We start from the raw sequence: 15,633 nt of genomic DNA, 5'->3' as shown, positions 1-15,633 counted from the left end.
TTCTCTCAGGCTGCATCAACAGGGTCAAAAGTTCGATTCCAGCCTCACATACTTGACTGTTGTTCTTATAGTTATTTGTTCTCTCCGTGTGCTGAAGTAACACAGTGAGGGATCAATTACTATTGCCAGACATACATAAGGGGGTGGGTATGAAATGCTGAAGTTGTGAGACCAGAGCAGTTTTTATTGACAAACCATTCACAGTTCGAATATCAGTCTTAGGAATTAGTCAGAGAGCGATTTAGAACGAAATTTGAGCAGGGAAGTTTACCGCATGATGTCACACCAAATTGTGTGGTTACTTTGTTGTTTACCTCATTTGTGTGTGTTTGCCTCTTTGGGGATTTTGAAGTTATCCCCTCTGTACAAAAGTTCCGTGCTTTTGCACCATTATACAAAACATGCAGTACAATAACACCCAACGCTGCTTGCACAGATATTGACCCCTTGGAAACAGCACTGTCCGCTCTCCTCGAGTCTGGAAAATAATTTGCTGCATTCCCGCTCTTATGGCTATTTTCATTACATCGGCTTCTGTTCTTCACAGAATCCGATTCAGCACATCTTGTCACCGAGTCATTTCTTTGTATGTGTTCAGGTCATGTGAGCAGAATATCACAGTCCATAACCCAGAAGTCAGACCATACTCAGGGAACCGTACTCTGCTCTTGAACATTTCATGAACACCAGGGAGAAATATCGATGCTCTTCAAAATTTACTAACCTGTTTTTCAGAAGCAAGATAAACAGTTCCAGGTTTCTGCTTTTGTTGTCACACGGACCAAGATTGTAAATGCTGGAACCAGTTGAGACTGTCCGCTCTGCCACATCCATTTTCTCCCCAGGAAGTGTTAACTTGATGATCTGAATTGGATTCTACTAAAAAGAAGAATATTTTTATCCATTGATTTCTGGTTTATGGGCCCACTAGGCTCCCTCTGGGCCTCTGTATCCAGCAGTTTCCAGCCATCTTCAGATTTTTGTAGCAAGTACCTTCGAGGATGACATCAAAAGATGTTCGCTGTGACTGTGTGATACTCTACCAATGGAAACAGTTCTATCAATGGAGGCAGCTCAGCCGCTGGAATTGGATAATTTATGCAGTGTGTCCTGCGGATCAGATACAGTGTACTTTATCATTCAGATCATACAGAGTGAGAGCGCTCGAAAAGGCCAATTGGACACTCGTACCTGTGTCTGCTCGAGAGTTACAAAATATGGTTTAAAGCGGAAGCACTGGGGATTTGATTAGTTTCAAGTGTTTCCGTGAGGCAGGAAGCAGAAAATGATAGACTGTGAAGCGATTGGGATCTGAATACAGGAGCAGATATAGATTGTACAGCGCAGAGGAGAGCTTTGAAGTATTGAATTCTGGTTGATGGGCCGATCATGCTTTCACTTGGCCACGCTGATGCAGAAGATAATATGTCAATGTCTCTTGGAATTGAGATGTCATAGGCAAATATCACCGTTACACTGCTGTAAATTCCTTTTTCCAATGTGACCACAGTCTGTGTGTAAAATAGCATAAATATTTAATCCTTTCTCAGAAACAATCCCATTCCATCTCATTGTGTTGTATTGTCTTCTTCCTACGTTACCTGTTATTGTGCCTGAACTGACGTTGATTTGCTCCTTCTGCATGTCTTTTAGAGTCTGAGTGATATGATGCATTTGTACTGATCCACCTTCTTACAGAATTTTCCACTTCATATCAGCCCACCCTAACTTCGCTATCTGACACCATTCCCATTGCCTGGGTGTTAAGTGCTCGTCTCAGATCCAGCCTGCCCTCACCCAAAATAAACGCAAAATTCAGACACACTGTGATGAGTGCAATCCAGGGACATCTTCACTCCGAGGTCATTGATTATTACTAGGAGAAAGTTCGGACTGCAGATGTTGGAGATCAGAGTCGGGAGTGTGGTGCTGGAAAAGCACAGCAGGTCAGTCAACGTTTCAGGCATAAGCACTTCAACAGGAATAAGGCTTGTGAGTCGGGACTGAGAGATAAATGGTAGGGATTTGGGGGAGATAGTTGGGAAAACCATAGTTGGATGAAGGTGAGGGAGAAGATGATAGTTCCGAAGGAGCAGTGATGGAATGGGTCCAGAGGGCGGTGCCAAGTTTGAGGCTTGGGACTTGTGGCAAGGGAAATGAGGAAACTGTTCAAATCCACACTTATCCCGTGAGGTGACAGAGGTCCAAATCGGAATATACGGCGTTCATCCTCCAGGTATTGGGTGGTTATGGTTTGGCGCTGAAGGAGGCCCAGGACCTGCACTCTTTGACGGAGTGGGAGGGGGAGTTGAAGTGTTCAGTCACGGGATGGTGAAGTTGGTGGGTGCGGGTGTCCCAAAGATGCTCTCTGAAATGATCTGCAAGAAGGTTTCCTGTCTCCCTGATGTAGAGGATACCACACTGGGTTCAACAGATGCAGCAGATGACATTGTAAGTTGTACAGGTGAATTTCTAACGAATGTGGAAGGATTCCTTGGGGTCTTAGACGGAGATGAGTGGAATGGTGTGGGAGCCGCTTTTACCCTTCCTGCGGTGGCAGGGAAAGATGCCAGTAGTGGGGGGTGTTTTTATTGGGGGTTGTAGACCTGGCGAGGGCCTCGTGGAGGGAATGGTCTTTTCTGAATGCTGATAGGGGTGTGGAGGGAAATATATGCCTGATAGTGGGTTCTGTATGGTGATTGCAGAAGTGGTGGAGTCTGATGTGTTTCATGCTGAGTTTGGTGGGGTGAAAGCTGAGAACCATGGGATTCTGTCCTTGTTGCGGGAGGGGTGGGATTTAAGGGCGGTGGTGAGTGAAGTGGAGGAGATGCCCTGGGGCATCGTAAACCACGTGGGAAGGAGACCAACTGGGACTTTCTGAGGTGGAATTGGTCATCCTTCGAAAAAATGCACTGGAGGCGGAGGAATTAGGAATAAGGGATGGTGCTTTTAAACGCGTTGGGGTGGGAGGAGGTGTCGTATTGTTAGCTGTGGGAGTCGGTGGGGTTGTAATATATGTATTTCATTGGTCATTCGCTGGAGACGGTGATGGACAGGTCCAAGAAGTGGAAGGGAGTTGCCAAGAAGATCCAAGTGAATTTGAGGTCGGGGTGAAATGTCTTGGTTGGTGAACTGTTCAACCTCCTCGTGGGAGCAGGAAGTGGGGCCAATGAATTCATCAATGTAGCGGAGGAACACGTGGAGACAGGTGCCAGAGTAACTGCGAAAGACGGACAATTCCACATATCTGACAAACGGGCAGGCAGGCATAGCTCGGTCACACGTGGGTGCCCATAGCTATGCATTTGGTTTGGAGGAAGTGGGAGGATTGGAAGGAAAAGTTGTTGAGGGTGAGGACCAATTCAGCCAGCTGGATGGCGGTGTCGGTGGAAGGGTACTGGTTGGGATGGGGCGAGATGAAGAAACAGAGGGTTTGGAGACTTTCGTTATGGCAGATGGATGTGCAGAGGGACTGGATCTCCAAGGTGAAGATGACGCATTGTTGACCAGGGAAATAAAAGTCTTCAGTGAGATGAAGTACATAGGTGGTGTCACAAACGTAGGTGAGAATTTCCTGGACTGGGGAGACAGGAAGGTGTTGAGGTAGGAAGAGATGAGTCGGGTCAAACAAGCGCAGGCAGAGACAGCAGGTCTTAGGAAGGAGGTAGAATCGGGCAGTGCAGGGTTCATGGACAATGAGGTTGGAGGCTGTGAATGGGAGATTCCCCAGAGATGATGAGATTGTGATGGTCTGGGAGATTATGTCATAACATGGCATGCATATGCGACGAGGTGGCCGAGAGGTTAAGGCGATGGACTGCTAATCCATTGTGTTCTGCACGCGTGGGTTCAAATCCCACTCTCGTCGCTATTTTTGGATTATCGCACTGTCTTATTGAAATTGAAACTCCAATGGTTAGTTTATCTGCATCGACCAGATTATAAAAACTTAAAGAATAATTTGAGACTGATGCCTGAATTTAACGAAATGTAGACTGAATTGGGATAATAAAAGGGAACGTGATTGTCTTTTCCAAGTCAAGTTACTGTGAACGTTAATCTTATGAAAGTGATCCAGGGAAACCAAATAACGAGAGATGCGATGTGCATATTTAATGCTATGGGATTCTTAATGAGTGTTTTGTCAAAAGAAATCTGGAGCAGGTTGGGTAGAAGTGATTCATCTTGGTGATAAGAGCACAGAGCGACACCACAAAATAATAGAGATATTTCAAAAGTTGCAGGGGGTGGGTGTAGTGGCACAGAAAACTGCCTGTGAATGCACAGTAGAGAATTGCCGATGTGGGTGCCGTGATTGGGCTGGACAGACTTACACATTGATCTCGCCCTTTCCCCCTTGCTCTTGCCATTGATGAAGGCAGGACATAAGACACCGATAAACACAAGATGTGGGAAGCAAGCTCCCTCTCGTTATGCACACACTCGATGCATCACACTGAACTATGAACAACTGGAGAAATCAGCATGTTAACTGCAGGAAGTGAACATAAACTGTGGATCAATAACCACAGATTAATGCAGCATAAACATCTAAAGTGTCTTTAAACGAATGTCATTAACAGACGTTTCGTTCTAATACCTAACATCGCTTTCGTGGGAAATCAAGTCTGACAAACTTGATTGAGTTTTTTGAAGATATAACAAAGAAGATTGATGAGGGCAGAGTAGAAGATGTGATCTATATGGACTTCATGAAGGACTGATTAGGAAGGTTAGACCTCATGGAATAAAGGGAGAACCAGCCATTTAGATACAGAACAAGCTCAAAGGTAGACGACTGAGGGTGCCAGTGGAGCGTTGTTTTTCAGACTGGAGGCCTGTGACCAATGGAGTGCCACAAGGATCGGTGCTGGCACCTCGACTTCTTATAATTTACATAAATGATCTGGATATCAGCATAACAGGTACAGTTAGTAAGTTTAGAGATGACACCAAAATTGTAGGTGTAGTGCATAACGAAGAGGGTTACCTAAGATTACAACAGGATCTGGCCAGATGGGCCAATGGGCTAAGAAATTGCAAATGGAATTTAATTCGGATAAATGCGTGGTGCTGCATTTTGGGAAAGCAAATGTTAGCAGGACTTATAAAAATATTGATAAGGGCTTGGGAATTTGACTGAAGAAAGAGACCTTGGAATGCAGGTTCATAGCTCCGTGAAAGTGGAGTCGCAGGTAGATAGGATAGTGAAGAAGGCGTTTGGCATGCTTTCCTTTATTGTTCAAAATATTGAGTGCAGGAGTTGGGAGGACATGCTGCGGCTGTACAATGCATTGATTAGGCCACTGTTGGAATATTGCGTGCAATTCTGGTCTCCTGTCTGTTGGAAAGATATTGTGAAACATGAAAGGGTCCAGAAAGGATTTCCAAGAATGTTGCCAGGGTTGGAGGATTTGAGCGTTAGGGAGAGTCTGAACAGGCTGGAGCTGTTTCCTCTGGGGCATTGGAGGCTGAGGGCTGTGCTTATAGATGTTTACAAAATTAGGAGGGGCATTGATACGATAAACGGACAAAGTATTTTCCCTGGAATCGGGGAGTCCAGACTTAGAGGGCATAGGTTTAGTGTGAGAGGGGAAAGATTTAAAAGAGACCTAAGGGACAACGTTTTCACACAGACGGTGGTAGGTGTATGGAATGAGCTACCAGAGGATGTGGTGGCTGGTACAGTTGCAACATTTAAGAGGCTTTTGAATGGGAATATGAGGAGGAAGGGTATGGAGGGATATGGGCTGGGTGCTGGCGGGTGGGACTACATTGGGTTTGGAAATCTGGTCGGCGTGGACAGGTTGGACTGAAGGGTCTGTTTCAATGCTGTACATCTCTATGACCACGTTTCAAGGTGGATGACAACAATACCAATTTTGTTTTGAAATTGAGATGTACTTCATCATTTTACACAGCGAACAAGTTCAATTTAAATAATACAAATCACGTTCACTCACACGGAATAAAACTGTGATTTCATTACAAACATTGTCCTTTTTAAGTAGCAGTTACACAAAAAAATAATATGTAATTTTTATTGAACATACGTCAATTAACACCATTATCTTACTTCGGATTGACTGCAATATGCACATGCTAAATAAGGTTTAAGAAAGGAAGTATTTTAGTATGTTTCGGTGGTGATGAAAATGAGATTAGGTTTTCATGGTGTGGATATTCCACCAATGGCTCCAGTGGTGGAAATGGTCAGTTGACTGGGAGTTCCAATCACACCTGGAGCTGTTTTTCTGAACATGGAGCGGCAGGGAGCATCGGTACATCAGACTGCGAGATCCAACCTCATTTGGAGCAGCATCTTTTGACATGGACCACGGAGCTTTGCGAGATCAGTCTGAGAGCTCCACCCTCATCTGGAGCAGCTTTTCATGACATGGAGCAGCAGGGAGCATTGGGACATCAGACTGCGAGATCCAATCTCATTTGGACCAGCTTCATTTGACATCGAGCAGGGTGCATTGCGAGATTAGTCTGGGAGCTCCACTCTCACCTGGAGCAGCGTTTAATGACATGGAGCACCAGTGGGCATTGGGATATCAGAGTGGGAGCTCCAATCTTACTTGCAGCAGCTTCTATTGACATGGAGCAGCAAAGAGCAATGGAACGTCAGGTTGGGAGCTGCAACCTCACCTGGTGCAGCTTGTATATACATGGAAGAGGAGGGAGTATTGGGATATTAGGCTGGGGGAAAGGATATTAAACCAATTTAATCTGAAGTAAAATAAGTTTCAACACCTCAGATGTTAATTGATTTATGAAGAATCTGTCGCGGGAAAAAAATTCTTTAGATATTGAAGACAAGTCCTGCAAATATTCAACTCAGGAACACGCACTAATACAGAGAGAAATGCGAGTGATGTTTCAGGTCTTTGACTTTTCTTTTCTGACCGACTCTACACTGGATTACATGACCAAAAGGACTTTTTCAGTCATTTGATGTTACTTATTTCCTGCAAATATAAGAGGTCATTGATGCAATCTAAATCTGAAAATTGTGGGAAATGTGATGTTGTCATTAGGCTGGAGTTTACCTCGAATTATAATGGAAACGCAGCAAAATAAGTTGAAATTTCCTCGATCAGCAGTGACCTCGTTGATTGGCTGATCAGATTGTAAATGGTAGTTTTATTTGAGCACAACTTGAAGTGAATAATTGATGGTGATTATCTTTGTTTTTTGTTCACCTTGGGAATGTTACTGTTATTGCTCATGTCCTTGTTAACACCACAGCTCTGCAGAGTGTAAAATCTCAGCTGTGCATCTGGCCAGTGTTTCAACCATTCATACACCTGGCTACGGATCAGATGGTTATAGGTTCGAAATTTACTTGGCGCAAGAGCGTTGTGGAGATTCACAGCACATCCAAGCTAATTTTATTTGTTACACTGAGGTGGATAATTTTTGGAATTTTCATCTCTACGAACGAAAATTATTTCACTGTCTTCGATAAGATAAACATTACCAAGGACAATCAGAGTTAAAAATCCCACAGCACCAAGTTGCTTCGAACAGGCGTATTTGGAAGCAACAGCTTCTGCATCAGGTGGTTGACAACTGTTGGACTCTAATCTGGCTTTGCGTGATTTTCAAATTTGTCCACCCCAGTCCAACACCAACACATCCAAGTCAGGGGTACCCTCGACACCACGAACGATCGGTTAAAGTCCAGATGATCTTCCAAGATTGCACATGTTGACACATACATCAAGTTTCGGCAGAAAAACACCCACCTGATGAAGGAGCGGCTCTCTGAAAGCTCGTGCTTCCAAACAAACCTGCTGGACTATGCCCTGATGTTGTGTAATTTTTAACTTTCTCTACCCAACTCAAACACTGCCACTTCCATATCATAGAGAACAACAGTCATGTCCCAGCGCTGTCAGAGAAGACAATCCTGAAAGAGCAACGCACATTGTTCATAGGTACGTTTCATTTGCAGAAACCAACCCATTCAATCGCTGCAGCTCCTGTGTATGAAAAGCACAGAAAATAAATTGCTAAGACTCAATTTTGACAGTATTTTGAAACTCTTTGGGAATTGGACTCAGAGGAGAATGAAGGATGAACTGTCCGACTGCGCAGAGAGGAGGAAGGCACTTTTCCCTTCTTTAAAGGGCTAGGGTATTGACTGATCTAAGGCATTAAACAGATTCCTGATACAGCTGATCTCTCGGAGTCAGGAACAAGAAGTCCTGATTTCCTGAATGGTAATGAAACCCAGGCCACTCAGTTAAGGTGCCGAATACTAACCACTAGATCACCAGGGATGAGGGCAGAAACTGTTGCACCGTTTCTTCATAACACAGTTTTTTAAAAAAAAATTATGTCACTGCAGATATGTTTCCCCTCAAAAATGAATGAATTATCAAATGCTTACTTCACAGAAATGGGTCCCATCATCTCCCTTCCAAGCACCTGGTCTGTAACGTTGTAAACTCTGATGTTTCACGTGTTCATCTCAATGCTAATTACCCTGGAACGTTTTAATCTTGTAAGATGCAATAAATGGGATTGAAGTTTGAGATGGGAAAAATATGTTCACACCCAGTCGGGGAACTGAAGCCCGTTTTTACGCACAGAATGAGGCACGCAGACACATTTCCCCAAGAGTGAAACAGGCCTCGGGAGAAAACAAATAGAAAGTAAGATTTCGCCAGCTTGGCTGATAGTGTCCAATTTCAGACTTCAACACCTGTGTCTGGTTACAGCCAAGAAAGAAACCATTCAGGCTCTCCCGTCCGAGTGTTCCTTTCCCATTGTTTCCCCATTACTCTGTAGTTTATACTGCCTCACCTCGTTCTTGCAGCAAAACTAGATCAGTGCTCACGCCTGCTATTTCCTGTCCTGCCGAACGGTTTTCATCAAATTCTTGGACTGAAAAACAGGAATGAGTTATTTCAAACCGTTTACACGGCCAGTGTTATCACCACTGAGCCAGCACATTGCCAGCTTAGAGGTAAGGTCTCATACATTAGAAACTTCAATGCAACAGATGATTGGTTAGCCTCAGTGTTGTAAGCCAAACAACAAGACTGGAATGGAGCCGAGGGCATCATGCACAGAAGGATGAGAGAATAGAATGATGAATCTCATGGTAAGCAGGGTGGTGTTAACAGAAATCTTCCCTGGTAGTATAGTGATGATGGTTCAATGCTTTCACTGTCATGGCTTGTGAAATGTTAACGTTTACAGTAATCGATATGAAATGCTGCCGGATCTTTCGAAGCAGAATGATGTTGTGCAGTAGTCAAAACCGCTTCCCTGTATGTTACAGGTCCACATCAGCAATTTCAGCTGCAATTGCCTGATGTTCAATCAGTTTAAATCAAGAACAGAGTGGGCGTCACTAAAATGGAAGGGTAATGGTGGTTTGTGAGAGTTAACTGCATGCCTCGTGGAGCCAGGTTCAATGTCGATACTGAATATCGGTTTTCCTGTTTATCTTGGTATACGGATCACTCCGGATCAATTATCCATATTATCTGCCATTTGTGATGTTCTTTGTTCATTTCACCTCGGTTCAGTGTTCCCGGGGGACCACGCATTTTTAAATTTGGCACATTTTACTCAGGTCTGTTTTGCAGCTTCATATTAAGGCCAACAATTTTAGGAACAGAAAGACACCATTCAGACCATCAAGTCTGCTCCGCTATTGAGTGGTTTCATATCTGATCGGATAACCTTGAACTGCACTTTATTTGCTTTCCTCAAAACGCTTGATGTCTTTGCGGTTTGAAGATCTGCCGATCTCAGCCTCATTACACCTAATGACCCTTCCTCAATAGCCTTCTGCTACAAGAAAGTCCACTGATCCAGAACTGTCTGAGAGATGAAAAGCTTCCTCACCTCTGTTTTAATTGTGAGATCCGCATTCTAATACGAAGTTGTAAATCATACAACACCAATTCATAGTCTAATAGGTTTAATTGGAAGCATTAGCTTGTGAAGAGCTGCTCCTCTATCAGGTGTTCGTGGAGTACACAGTTATAAGATACAATGTGATATAATTGAAATTATGCATTGAAAAATATCTTTATTGATTGTTAAGTCTTCTATCTGTTAGAATGACCATGTTAGCTTCACTTCTTTCTTATGTAATTTGCAAAACCTTCTTTGAAAGTCACATTCTCAGGTGAACTTTAACAATTAGTGTCAACCCCGATAATATTTTGAATGTGTTAGTCCCTGTGTGCTGTGTCCGTGCCATAATTTTTAGGCTGACGCTAATCTCCGCACAATGGTTAGCACTGCTGCCTCACAGCGCCAGAGACCCAGGTTTAATTTCCGCCTAAGGCGACTGACTGTGTGGAGTTTGCGCATTCTCCCAGTGTCTGTGTGGGAGTGCTCCGGTTTGCCCCCACAGTCCAAAAATGTGCAGGTTAGGTGAAGTGGCCATATTAAATTGCCGGTAGTGTTAGGTGTAGGGGAATGGATCTGCGTGGGTTGTGCTTTGGAGGGTTGGTGTGGCCTGTTGAACCGAAGGGCCTGTTTCCAAACTGTAAGTAATCTAATCTAAAAAAAACACGCTACAGACAAGGATGTTTTGAGGCATGGTACATTGTTGCAACCGAGCCAAGGGTACAGCAACAGATGAATGGAACTGCACATCAATCACAGACAGTTGTGCCCCTTCCCAGCTGGAGAGCACTTCCGTGGTCCAGGACATTCGACCTCGGACCTTCAGGTGACAATCCTCCAAGGCGGACTTCGACACTGGCAGCAGATAAATGTGCCCGAGCAGAGGTTGATAGCAAATTTCGGAACCAATGGGGATGGCCTCAACTGCGACCTTGCGTTCATGTCACAGTACAGGTGATCCCATTGCCCTTGCCCTATCTACACACAGCGACCCTCCTACAAACACACACACGCACGCATATATACGTATGTGGGGTGAATTTGTACTTGCAGAGTTACATTGTACTTTGCTCAAAAACTGCATGAATCCATGTCAGTCTCTTTTAACTCATTTTATAAAATTAGAATCAGTCTAAACATTATGGAACAGACAGCAGCACACGGGGACTGACACCAATTCTTCAAGCTCACCTGAGAATGTAACTTTAAAATAAAAAGTTTTGCGCTTTACAAATGAAAGAAGTGAAGCTAACATGGTTATTCTAACAGATGGGAAACTTAGAAAAAGTGAAAGTATTGTTCAACGTACACTTTCAGTTCCAGCACACTGTAAACTTGCGCTTTAAATTCTGTGTCTTACAACTGTGTACTCCACAATCACCTGATGAATGAGCAGCAGTCCGAAAGCTGGTATTTCCAATTTAACCTGCTGGATTATAACCTCGTGTTCTGTGATTTTCAAATTTGCTTACCCTAGTCCAAAACCTGAATCTCCAAGTCATTCGATCCAAGGCATTCTGGTCCCAGAACCAACCTTTGTTCATTCAACTTATTAAATCCTTGAAAAAACCTGAATGTTTCAGTAAGCATTATTTTTGTTGTACTGAATGTGAGCAGTCAAAGGCAACTGCTTTCAACGTTTATTTCCATTTGAATTCATCTCCGATATGAAATTCTCACTGGCTCTGACAGCACTGATATATTTGCTATTTTGTAATGTCAGGAATTCATGTTCAATTTACGACTTTCAAAAGGAACAACAAATATTTTCCCCTGACTGGAAATCAACGTTGGGAAATAGCAGTGAGAGAGCTGAATTTGAACACTTTCGCACCACGGAAGACATATGCAAGGTTTGCAAATTTTCTTGGTGACTGAGTTTTTGCCTTATTGGTTCAGTTGAAAAATGACAGTCATGGAGTTTTTAAAAGCATGGCGAGAGGCCCTTCAGCTTATTGCATCATTATCAGTCATCAAACATCTGGCTTGTAAACACAGATTCCAGCACGTGACTCATCGCCTGGTGTGTTCTAACATTTCAAGTCTTCAATTAAATTGTTATTCAATTTCTTAAGTGCTTAAGTGGAACAAAAACACCTCTGTGAACTAATAGTTCTGAGAGTGAAACTCTTTCTCAGAGCCGTTTGTCAGTTTTCCTCAAGATGCTGTGGAAAATCTTTCTTGACTCACATCGGAATTGGTTTACCCTGTTTCTTCTTCAGCTTCCTTCTTCTTTCTATTAAATGGTTTAGATTCCAAATACAGACACACGGTGCAGGTTGCAGAAGTTACGTGTTTGTACTTTCACTGACACTGTCTCGCCGGGAGCTGCAGCCCTTCCCCACGCTGATTCAGACAGCACTGTCCTTCCTGTGACATGCCCCATGGAAACTGGAAGGACAGGCATTAATAACCCGCACTTTAGAAATTAGCGACAGTTTTAAAACATTTGCACTGCCCTAGAGAGGAATTGAACTCCTATCTCCCGCATAACATGCGGCGACACAAACCATTTTACTACCGAGGTCAACTGTTTCAAAGGAGGCCCCTCAGCCCGTTGTGACTTCATTTGTCAAAAACAACTGCTTAACGACTCGAATCCTTTATCCCATAGCTTTGTAGAATTGGCAGAACATATTCACATCTGAATATTTCTTCAGGTTCTAAGGGTTCCTGCCTCCCTGACCCTTACAGTCACAGTGTTGCAAATTCCAACACTCGCCGGCCTATAATGCTTTTCCACACATCTACTTAAACCTTTCTGTCTTTCTCATTAAATTTCTGCCCCCCTGTGATCGATCTCTCCGTCGATGGGAAACGTTACTTTCAATCTACCTTATCCACACCCCTCATTATTTCGTACAGCTGAACCATGCCTTCTCACAAATGCCTCTGCACCGTGACAAACAGCCCCAGTCTATCCTGTCTCTCTTCATGACCAAATCTCTTCAGCATAGACACTAACCGAGTGGATCTCTCCTGCACCTTTCCCAGTGTGATCACATCCCTGGACTTATGTGAACAGCAGACAATTGCCTAGGTAGAGTCAAATGAACCTTTTTTTACATTCTGCACCAGCATGCGGTGTGGCTCTGCAGCATATGTTGCCTAGCGGTCTGGAGTCATATGGAGGCCAGATCAGTTCAGGATGGCAGATTCCTTCTCTCAAGGCCATCAGTGAAACAGATGGGTTTTTCAGACAACGGATTTAGCGTCTTCTTAATTGGAGGTATTTCTTGCATTTACATTCTGCCATCGTCGTGGTGTGGTGAGAATCGAACCCGTCTCACCAGAATGTGACCTGGCCTTTTGTATTAACAATCCAGCGATAATACCAGTCGGCTCTCGCAGAAAGCCGTCATGGTTGATCTTTTCCAATTGAGTATCTTTTCCCCAATTATTCTCTGTGTTCATTTATTGAGCCTCACGCTCCAATAATCTCTGGATCCATGTCAGTAAAAGCTGCTAAAAGAGAATTGAGCTCACAGCCACGATACGCAAATGGATCGAATGATTTGAAGGTGTCAATTTAGAGATTGGGGCATGGTCGCCCAGCAACAGTGAGTACAATAGCATAGACTGGACGGTATCAACGTGAAAGTGTATGTTAGATTATGCAATGCCTCAGTCAAATGGGACGAGGGACGGAAAAGAGAGTGAGGGCGAGTGTGAGGGATGGACATCTTCGAGAACGTTTGGGTTTAAATCCTGATGCATGAAACGCTGAGATATCAGAGAACGAAATTCGATGGAAAACAAATCATCACCTCGGAGAACATTATCATGTAAAAACTAGTTATTTCTTTCCGTGTTTCATCTAAAGTAAAACTTTGAGAGAACTGACCGCTATGATGTGGATTTGATACTAAGTCGTGGCAATCACAACGCAGAAAACGAATTACTAAATGGTTGCAGCACTCCACAGACCACGCTTGTCAACTGCAGCCAGTATGGTAGCAGAGGAAATGTCAGGAAGAATACACAATATCAGGACTTAGCGACAGGCATGTGGGAACTCAGAATGGGCTGAATCTTTAACGTTAACGTCCCCAGAGTCTGTGGAGATTCCATGAATAAGAGTATTGCAGAATGGGATTAATGAAACTCTCCAAACTCATGGGACAGTGCAGGATATTGCTCAAATGTATGCTTCAGTAGCATTATAGTTTAACATCGGCCACTTCATCACTTTGCCCACACAAGGCAGTACCAACTGCTGCAGGCAATCACACTTAATTCCAGTTCCAGACCCGGAATCAGGGAAACTGCGTGAAGCAGCCACGAAGATCCAATTGTAAGTTGGGATGGGATGGAATGACGGGAGAGCGGCGTGTGTATCTCCGAAGTTGGGACTGCTCCTGCTCAAAAACGGGGCGGAAGGGAATACTTGCCCCCATTTATAATATTATAGCCATAAGCAGTACATGTTGCTGATACAGGCAACTGGCGTATCTAAAGCGTGTTGAATCTTTGGGGTATCAATGTTGGAAATTTCATTTTCCTATTTGGATCAGTGTTCTTGACATTGGCAGTAGCAGCTGCTTATGTTTGCATCAGCTCAGGATCAGCTTTTTGTTCCCAGTAAATACTGCAACCTGGAGAAGGTGGTGTTGTGGTTATATGATAAACGAGTCATTCTTGGGGAGCAGACACGGAACTGGTAATGTTAAAGTTCGACGAATAAAACCTGGAATGAATATCTGACCTCAGGAACAGAGAATATGACTTTAATTTCATGCAATCCCATTCGTGTATGACCCTTATGTACAGGATGCTGCCATCTTTACCAATCCTGCCTACTTGTGACTCTAGGTGCAGAACAACATAGTTAACTCTTAATCCGAGAATGCCGACAAAGTGGGTTGGCTGGCCATTCGGCCCATTCCAGTCGACACCATCCCTCCGAAGCTCATCCTATCAGACCCACACTCCATACCTATTCCTTTCCACTTCATTTCCCATGGCTGATTCCAGTAACCTGCACACCTTCAGACTGTGGGAGGAAACTCACACAAGCAAAGAGAGAATGTGCAAACTGTACACAGTCACACAAGACTGGGATCAAATCCATGGCTCTCGTGCAGCGAGGAAGCAGCGAATCAGGATGAACAACAAATGCTGCCCTGACCAGCGACATCCACACCCTGTGGGTATATCAGGAAGAATAAAAACACATTCACAACATGGACAACGGGACTTAGGTCTGCGTGGGCATGATTTGAACCAATCGTTCACTCTGGGTAGATACAAGGACACCGAAATCGCAGAGATACCAGCGCAATGCGGGATTCAATTACCTGCTGCAATAGAAACTCATTTACTCAGTCAAACTGGGGAGAGACTGTTCAACAGTCCCGTCTGTGGGAAGGGCTCAATAAGCACTAAAAACTCCAGAGTAACCAGCAAGATTACATATCCCAGAAGGAGATCAATTTAACTGTCAATGCTGCTGTTAATCCCAACCAGCTGCCGGTTTCATAGCGTCAAAGTCATAGACTCACGCAGCATGAAAACAGGCCTTTCACTCCTACCAGCTCATACTGTACATAATGCCAAACTAAACGATTCGCATCTGACGGCTCCTGTAATTGCTGAGGATTAGTAATGCCCTTGTAATAATATTACTGCATTGTTAATATGAATGTCCAGATATAATTCTATGGACACCGGTTCAAATCCTGGCATGGGGGATGCTGGAATTTTATTTCAATAAATACCTAGAGTTGAAGAGTCTAATGATGATGTTGACTC

At 43.8% G+C, this 15,633-nt stretch overlaps 1 non-coding gene across 1 annotated transcript; it reads left to right on the top strand.

The window, feature by feature from the left end:
• Nucleotides 1–3,786: 3,786 nt before the first annotated feature.
• Nucleotides 3,787–3,868, top strand: trnas-gcu (transfer RNA serine (anticodon GCU)). The gene has a single exon. It is a non-coding gene; the product is annotated as a tRNA-Ser (tRNA).
• The last annotated feature ends 11,765 nt before the right edge of the window (nt 3,869–15,633 follow it).

Source organism: Chiloscyllium punctatum, chromosome 33, assembly GCF_047496795.1.
Source record: "Chiloscyllium punctatum isolate Juve2018m chromosome 33, sChiPun1.3, whole genome shotgun sequence".
Lineage (NCBI taxonomy): Eukaryota > Metazoa > Chordata > Chondrichthyes > Orectolobiformes > Hemiscylliidae > Chiloscyllium > Chiloscyllium punctatum.
This window is presented reverse-complemented; position numbering and strand designations above follow the sequence as displayed.